The following is a 9,567-nucleotide window of genomic DNA, read 5'->3' as shown; positions in this document are numbered from 1 at the left end:
ATAGTCTTTCTTACATGAAACTATAGCCACCACTGATTGCAATTTACAGTTTGCTGAATATTTAAAATCTTTTTAATTTGCAATATATATATATCCTGTCCCTTCCAGGTACTCACCTAGGATTCTTTTTCCTTCTGTTTAGGCTAACACTCACCCTTCATTCCCACTCGGGGTGGCTGACGGGGGCCTGAGCTTATTTTCCAGTCTCGCGGGTGGGGGCGTGGCCCAGAGCCGGCTGGTCAGGGCTGTGCTCCTGACGGGCCACAGTCATCGGATCAGAGCAAACAGATGAGCAAAGCCACAGCCGATGACGGGCAGCCTGGGCCTGGGGTTTCAGCAGCCTGGGCCTGGGGTTTCAGCAACCAGGAAAGAGACAGAGCTTCTCTCCCGAGGTGGCCAAGCTGTGAAACACACACCTGTAAGCCCCGTGGCTGCCACTCCGTGGTCCCCTTCTCTGAGCACGTGTGGTTCAAATGCACAGAAGCCCCCATGCGGGACTGGGGATGAGCATAGCTTCTAGGCCCCATCTTGACTGGGAGACAGAGCTGAGGAGCCTCGGTGTTGTCTTCTGATCTGACTCCGTGGTCAGCCTCACTGGAGGCCTCTGGGCAGTCTTGTTTCTCTCTCCTCATATAGGTGCGGATCATCTTTTCTGACCATTTTCTGTGCCCACATCCAGACTTCCAGAAGCATCTCTCGGTCTCCCATCCAGGCACAATGGCAACTCTCCCTCTCCCATCCAGGTGAGGTATGTCACCCCACCTTCTCTGGGCCATTCAGCTGTTCTACCAGTGAGGTTCTCATGCTCAGATTTAAATTGGTGTTCTTTATCCTTCTGTACAATTAGCAGCTTCTAGGTTCCACTGGATCACTAAAAGGGCTGCAGGAATGTTGTCATTGATGCAATAGACACATGCTTTACCTTAACATCCATACCTCTATTGGAATATAATTTCTACTACCACTACTACAGTATTAAGATTAAGCCACCACTATTAAGATTTGACCACTTACTATGTGCCGGTCACACATACAGTGTCATAATCCATATTACCAATCTATGGTGATAGCATTATTAATATTCTATGGTATAGATGAGCAAACTGTGGCTCTGGGAGACTAAGTAATTTTTAGGAGAAGTGAGCCTAATATACAAAAAGAAACAAAGTCAGTAGATGAACAGATAGAGATAAGTGAGATATATGGTTCTTTCATTGACCCTGGATTCAGCCATACCTGAAGCTGCCTGTATCCCTGAATTTCTCATTTGTGGAAGTTAATAAATGTTCCCTTCTGCTTTAACATACTGAAAAGAGTTCTCACTCTCACTAATAAAACCAACTTGAAAGGTAAGTGTAATTTTCCCTATTTTAGCAATTAAAAAAAAAATTGAGGCTGAACAGTTAAGTCACTGACCTAGGGCTCCATGAAACAAGGACTGTTTCTATTTTGCAGAGTATAAAACCTGCATCATCTAACAAAACACTTGGTACTCACCTTCGGCAGAGATGAGAAGGAGGGAAGATGGAGAAAAGGAAAGAAGGAAGATCCATTACAGTGAAGAGATGGAAAAGGCAGGGTTTTGACTGAAGTTCACTTGCCTCTAGGAGGCTTAAAAACATATATTATTCCTCTATATGAAAGTATGCACCCCATAGTTTTTCCTCTGGATCCTATGATCACTTTCTCTTAGTTATAGGAATGCAAAATACTAGCTTCCCTTGTTTTAGCAAAGGAACAGAACAAAGAAACAGGAGCTATTGTAGGTATTTTAAACGTAGTTATCTAACGCAGGAATGAGCACTAAGAAAAAGGATCAGGATGGCCAAAGGAGGGGGTTTTAGGCATTGTCTCCACATTTTCCTGGCTTTTAGATGTCAAATACTTATGGATTATCTTCTGTAAGAAGATTCTGTAAGAATTCTGAATTCTGTGGAGATTCTGGATTCTGTTGCATTCCTCAGAAAAGTGTTAACTTTTTACCTTTGGCTGGCAATCTACTTGGTCAGATTAAAAGAAACTGTCTCTTGGGCTGCAGCTCAAATCAGTTCCCATTCCTTCATTCTCGGTGCATTTGTGGTCCATGGGTTTTCCAAAAATGTGAGCAGTTTATATACTGAATTTGAGGATCTTCCTTTCTGGTCTTGTCTGTTGTTAGACTCTTCCTCTCTACTTTCCAGTGACTGTGCTTATTTCAGACTCTGTCCTCTGGTTCTTCAGACCACAAAGAATGGGTTTCTACGGGAGAACCCATTGTTCTCAAGCAGCAATGACAGTGACCTGTCCTTAGGGGGAAAAGCCACAGAAACGGGCAGCTTTCTTCAGGCCTTTTCCTTCTTCCAAGTGTCAGCTCCCTTCCAGAATCTGCCTGCCGGCCTCCCTTCACTCTTCAGAGCCTTTGGGAAGTTTGTTTTGGTCATTTGTTCGTGCTTCTGTTTTGGTTTGGTATTTTATTCAGAATCTGGAGTTGTAAGCTGCCTGACTCTCTATCCAGCAGGTACCGCAGAGACTGAACCCCTCCGGGCCTCTTTGAACAGTTCCCCTGCATTGTCCTGCCCTGGAAGCTGGACACTCCCGCCTCTCCGGTTCTTCTGCAAGGTCCGATCTGTTCACCTGGAATAGGTGGATAGCTCAGCTCTCCCTTAATCACGTCAGCGCTTAGGAACGCTGGTTACTGACTTTCGCTTATCCTCCAACTCCCCCTTCTGGATTTTTATTTCTCTAGCTTCTCCCACAATTATATAAGGTCTCATTCCTGCACTAAGTTCCCTGTTCACGGTGGTTCAGCTCCCCTACTTGAACCTTGATGAATCATGGCCTCTGAGCTCCATCAGTAAATCTGAGGGCCACCTACATGACTTATGTCATACCTTCGCAGCAGTCCCACAGGGAAAGAGTCCCACACCGTGCCCCCGCCAGCCTTCTTCCTGGTTCTGGCTGGCCCAACCTTTAATCTCTCGAGCTCTCCACAAAGACCGAATGCCAGTCTCCCCAGCTCTGTGAGGGCAACGGCTTTATGGGAAGCACCATCTATTGAAATCCTACAGAAGATGGGCCGGGAAGCATCACACGTTCTACTCACAAGTCAGAGGCAAGACCGCTGTAGTGACCAGTCCCGCCTTGAGAAGGAAGACATCCATTTGTGTGAAACGCAGCTGGACTTAATGATGCTAATGATCTGTCTGCCACTTTGCTCAGCCCCAGAGCTGCTCTCCTTTTCCTCTCTGCCCGCAGAAAATGCCAGTCAGCGCCACCAGGGAGCACTGTTGACTCTAGAACCATTTGCAGCCGGTGCACAGGGGAGGGAGCTGAGCTATTCCTCCCGTAAATTCACTGAATTGGCACTGCATTGTTCCAGCTGTCAAAACAACACAATTTTGGCAGTTTTCCATTTGAAGCTCAATCTTTTTTTAACAGGCCATCAGAGAGTTTTAAGGGGAGTCAAGAACAATGCAGTGGGTCTGCGACAAAGCTTCTGGAGTTGCCTGGATTGTGTGAACCTGGGAAAGGTGTTTGAAGGCAGCTAGGAGTGTCATGAATCATTAGCGATGTCTTAGCTTAGGATGCTGATCATGGGCAGCTGGGAGGGGTTTTAAAAGGGAGATTAATATCGTCGCTTACGTGCTGGGTTGCATCTCACAATGGTTGGATGTGTTTGAATTGAATTATTCTCTATTAACAATCCGAAGTTCAGTTCCTACCAAGTAATGACTATAAAATTGAAAAAACCAAAATCAAAGACTTAGGGGTGGAGAGGATGAAATCAGTAGAATGGCTGGACCCATCACAGCTCAGTGCCAATGACTTTGGGGTTGATTTAGTCTGTTTCTTCTGGCTGGCAATGATGAGACTGAATGGAAGTGACCACTTCTATACCTGTTTATGGGCTGTCCTGTGTTCCTGTCTTGTTCTTCCTTCCGCAAAAACTCTGCCCTCCTGTCTTGCCCATCTCCACTCTTTTTTTGAAGATTTTATTTTTAAGTAATCTCTACACCCAGTGAAGGGCTCAAACTCAGGACCCTGAGATCAAAAGTCACACACCCTACCGACAGAGCCAGCCAAGCTTCCCACCCATCTCCACACTTCATCTCTCGTCATCCCTGAAGTCAGTGATAGAACATCACTCCCTCAAAGCTATGGCTTAGAATTTGTTCAACAAATTCGGGCTGGGCATATTCGAGTTCCTTCCGGTTCCAGGTGAGTGGCCATGGGGAGAAAAATCTGGCTGAAGTAGGACATTTAAGAGGAAGGGAAGTTATTAAGGGGCTCTCAGGGGGAGAAAACATCAAGTACAAAGTCTCTGAAGGGAGAATGAGCAGAGCATGCACAGGGAACACAAGTAAGATCAGTGTAGATGGAGGGTAGGTAGGGCTGATCTTTGGGCTCTTGTAACATTTCATTTGTGCCTCTTTTCTGATGGTAGTTCAAGACACCTGTGTTTGCATATTATCTCTGCTATACACTCTCTGAGGACAAGTTCCTAGCCCAATGCCCACCCATAGTAATCACTCAACAATTACTTATAGGATTAAAGATTGATGAGACATGGAGACTGTTTTCTTCCGGCACCAAGATCTGATAATCCACAAGGAACAAGGGCACTGCTGAGTGAGTAAAGCATGAATTTGAATGTCTGGTGTCTCAGGGAGGATGTGTTATGTTATGGTACAACATCAAACAACCCCAAAATGTCAATGGCTTAACACAGCAAACATCCATGTCTCATCCGATTTTGTGGTGACCACTGCTAGTTGGCAGGGAACTCTGCTCATTGAGGTCATTCGGGACCCAAGTGATAGAGCAGGCACCACCTTGACCAAAGCCAGTCCCCGTGTTCATCCCCCTGAATACTGAGTTCAGTGAGATGTTAAGTAACTGTCCTTAACCAACTCCATAACAAACTGTCCTACCTCATGCTTCTTCTGGAATGATGCAATGCACCGAATGTGCTCAGGACTACTTCATGTTGAGACACAAGTTAAGAGTTTCACTTTTTATCTGAAGTTTTCAGATAAAAATAGTTTGAATAATATGACTTTGGATAATTATGTAGGGAGCATAATGGAGTAATGATTTAGGGAATTGCTACTCAAAAGCTGGTCCCCTGATGCAGAGCCTCAAGATGACCTGCGGGCTTATTAGAAACGCAGTCATAAGCCTCCCCACCCCCACCATCCTGATCTACTGAATTAGAATCAACGTTTTAACAAGTTCCCAAGGTGATATGCAAGTACAGTAAGGTCTGACAATTGTTTATAGGGATTCTCTAGCCAGACTAATTGGATTCAAATCCCAGGTCTGCCAACTACTAGCTCTGTGACCTTGAATAAGTTGCCTAACCTCTGTGCCTCAATTTCTTTGTTTCTAAATGGGGTTAATGACAATATTAACATCATAAGAATTTTGTGAGGATTAAATGAGTCAGAGTACTTGTCGAAGTATTAAAATAGTGCCTAGCACAAAATAAAAAGTCTATAAATGTTGGAGATGATGACAGTGGCAGTGGTGGTAACGGTGATGGTGGTGATGATGGTGATGGTGATGGTGGTGATGGTGATGGTGATGATGGTGGTGGTGGTGCTGGTGCTAGTGATGATGATACAAATGCCATTAAAGAAATGTCAGTGTGAGTACTTCCATTTATCACTTAATCTGAAGCATTATTACTCAGTTCCTATACTAAAAGGACCATTTGCTGACCTTGAACCCTGAGTAGAAAGGTGATGGGTAGAAAATCCACTCTGTGGTCTTTACCCAAAGTCGGGGAAGGCAGTAGGTACCAGGAGGGACACAGGACAAGGGTCAGTTGGGCATTTGAGCATCAGTCTTAAAAGTTGATCTCACAGGCCAAAAGTCACCTGCATCTGCATCTTACCTGGGGTAGCTGGGCCTGTGTTCCCGCCAGAGGAAACTAATCTCCACAGAGGCTGAGTTGAGGTAGAGACACCAGGGAAGCACAAAGCACTGGAGAGCTTATCTGTTAGGTTAAGTGGGAATGACAAAGGAGTAATTTTTCAGTGTTTGTTCAAAATAGAAAGGTCTAGCAAGCGAGAACTAACACAAGTTACCAAGGCACCTGGTGTAGAGAATGGACAGACATGAGCACACAACTCAACACAGGTGAGTGTAATGAATGGTCACAGATAGCCTAGATTCAAACCCAGTTTGACCACTTCCTAGCTGAGTGATCCTGAACAAGCCACATAACCACTTGGACATCAGCTTCCTTGTCTGTAAAATGGGATAATAAAGTACATATGTGTGGGTTGTTAACAGGTTTATTTGCCAATTAGCAAGCACCTGATACACATTCTGCCATTACTGTGATCATCAGTGTTTTACTATTCCTGGTCAAGTGAGCTCAAGGTAAATCGTGTGAAACTCAGCTTCCTCATTGGTAAAGTGGGGCTAGTAATCTATAGCTTCATGACAGCTACTCACTGGATGGGGTTGATCTTTGTGCACACACTTGTGGTGGGGCTAGGAACCCAGGACTGAGCAGGTCAGACCTCCCCCACGGAGCTGACACAGGCCAGGGGAGGTTGCAGATAGACAAAAGTAAATAAGCACGTGAGTGAACAAGAATGGATGGTGAATGGTCCCCAGTGTTGCCTCAGTGGTTCCATTCTTACTGGATGCCATGAGGCTAGAATCTTGATCCACGTGTGGCAGGTGTGGAGGTGGGAAAGGAAGAAGGACATGCTGTTTCTACGTTCTACTTCCCCTATCCTGCTCCACCTTAGCCAGGTGGAGATCCTGGAGTTTGCCAGAAGGAGAGAGAATCCAAGGCTTATGGATCTAATACCAAGGACTTGAGATTACATCTGCAAGACAACTATAGCTATCTCATGAGGCCAACACATAGCCCTTATTTTCTTTGTTCTTGGTAATATATACCTATAGGTGGCCTGTCTAGAGGCATACCTTAGGAGAAACACTTGAGCTAACTTCATGAGTTCCATCCCTCATTTTACATGGTATTAAAAATTGGGAATCTAAGCACGAACAATAACATACAATCTGAAATGTCTTTGACTTAGGAACTCCAGGCACATGAGGAGGCAGCAGGATTCCTCTTTCCAAAAGCTCTTGTGTCCTATAAATCATGTTAATTGTCTCCATGTGCCCACAGCCCACGGGGAGTTTTGCAAAAGCTTTTGAGGGGATTAGTGGTCTCTGATGTTTGTTATGAAATTCAGAAAAGCATCTGGAAGTAATTTGGTTTAAGGAATTAATGATTGGGGGTTAAATAATACATGCCTTAAAAAAATAAATACAGGAAACTGTTAGCCCATGAAACTAAGTTCTCACCTCTATTTGGGGGGATTTTCCTTAAAAAAGATAACTCGACCATATCCTCCCTTTATTTGTTTGGTTTTGCCTTCAAGTTTGTTTGATATCTAGAAGGTCACAGGGTAGATTAAATGGGATCCTAAACAGATTTGCAGAAAAGAAGCACCCATTACCTGGGTCTCCTTTTGTCCACTCCTGAAGGAGCAGGAGGGAGCCTCTTGCTGGCCATGCTCGGAGACATCATTCTGAAGGAGCACCTGAGATTCAGAACACCTGAGGGTACCGTGAAGTGGGTTTACCTGACTGAGGACCCTCTTGCTTTTTTTTCTCGTCTTCAACTGTTAGGTAATTTTCTGTGGTTTGTTCAGTTTTTTTCCTTCTTGATAATTTGTACCTTGGAGTCCCGGACCACCACCCGCCTTTGGCTTTGCAGTGGAAGGCAATATTCTGTGCCAAAAGGAAAGAAATTATGTGTATGTGTGGGAAGGGAGGGTGCGTTGCAAATTAGAAACTTACAAGGGAGAAGGGCAGGGGAGTGGAGGGCATAATTAGGGGCTCTTTGTTTCTATCATCAGACAGGAGAGAGAGAGGATGAAGCAGATCCCAACCCCTCCGTCAGGAATAATACATATGTTGTATTTCTCACTGAGGCTAGAAACATTTAAATGAAAAATATTTCTTCTCCAGTGACTTTAGGCTAACAAAAATGAGAAGGAAATGTGTTTTCCATTTTAGGAGCCCAAGTCGACTTTATGACTGCTTCCGAGGTTTGTCTACACTAGCTGAATGAACTGAAGAATTGGGCAATTATCAGCATAATCCACATAAAACATGAAATCTCTGCCACCCAGGCCTCCCTATAGAAGTGGCCTGGCTGGGTTTCCCCAAGGCTTTGCCTTCTCCCCACATCAGGCAAGTGGACTCGGCTGAGAAAGAGGTGAGCACTCTTCCTCCTAGTCTGTCCAGAATCACGGCCGGGCCACCAGCCGGGAGAAGGAAGGGCCCCAAGCTGGGAGTGAGAGTCAAGCCCGTGCCCCCACACTTCCAGGGTCTCCTCCAGCTGGGCACCTGCTCTTCTGTGATGGGGGAGGGCGGGGCCACGGGAAATGGGTTTGAGGTTGCTCTGATGATTTCGCTTCTTCCTTTCATTCAATCAAATATCATTTTTTCTTTTATTTGAAATTCATTCCAGGCTCTAGTGGCCAGGTAGGAGGGTGGCACAGGGTGCAGTTAGGCTTCCTTTCCCGAGGCTTGACTAAGCCGGTCGGGTGAGAGCTGGGTGGCTGCACCCTGTCTCCCAAGAGCCCAGAGGCCAACAACCCCTGAGGACCTCAGGCGCGGCTGGGGAGAGCTGGGCCTCCCGGAGAAGCTTCTGGGCTCCTCATGCACCGCCTCTCACAGACAGGAGAGGCATTTGGGGTCCCGCCTTCAGATTGTTCAGACCCCCGCGTGGCCCATGAGGCCGGAGCGTCAGTAACCGCGCAGGCAAGCAGCTGGGGTCCCCGCGGGGAAGGAGGGCAGCTCTGGGAGCAAGAACTGGGAGCATCAGGAAGTGGGGTGGCATGGGGTGGCGCGTGCATATTTTTCTGGTCTGAACTGCAGGTTACTAGTTATTGCAGAAGCAGGTCTGGCTGGGGGAGGGGGGTATTCACTTCCTTAAGAGTTAGTAAAAACACATAGGGGGTGGGGGCGAGACCCAACAATATAAAAGGATATGCGGTGAAAAATGAACCTTTTCTCCACCGCGGCGTTCCAGTCCCCCTCCCAGAGATACCGCTATGATCTTTTGCTTCACACACACACACACACACACAGACATACACAGACGTGCACACGCCTCTCTATCCACCCGTGTCCCTCCTTAGGCTGTTCTGCACGTTGCTTTCCCCACTGAATGATCTATCCAGAGCTTTTCGCAGCAGATGCATGGGACTCTGAATTCCAGATGTCCCCAGCTCTCAAGATAAAAAATCAGGGGACGACCCGAAATTGAGGTGCGGGGAGTGACTACCACTCGCCCCGCCGCGGCCGCGGGAGGGTGGCGAGGGAAAGGGTCCAGCTCCATCTTGAGTCGCGGGGCCCTGCGCAGAAGTCCTCCGGACGCGAGCCGCAGGGGGCGGGGGCCGCAAACGGGCGGAGCGGACCCCGCGAGCGGCGCGAACCCCGCTCTCCCCCTCCCCAACCTCTCCCGCCCCCACGGATCCCGCACCCGCGCGCCTCCCGGCTCTCCGAGCTCCGCTCCGGCCCGGGGCGGGGCCGGGGGCGGGGCCGGGG

This window comes from Mirounga leonina, unplaced genomic scaffold (assembly GCF_011800145.1).
Source record: "Mirounga leonina isolate KUSES-001 unplaced genomic scaffold, KU_Mleo_1.0 Mir_171, whole genome shotgun sequence".
Classification (NCBI taxonomy): Eukaryota; Metazoa; Chordata; class Mammalia; order Carnivora; family Phocidae; genus Mirounga; species Mirounga leonina.
The sequence above is the reverse complement of the archived record's forward strand: the minus strand, read 5'-3'. Positions refer to the sequence as shown.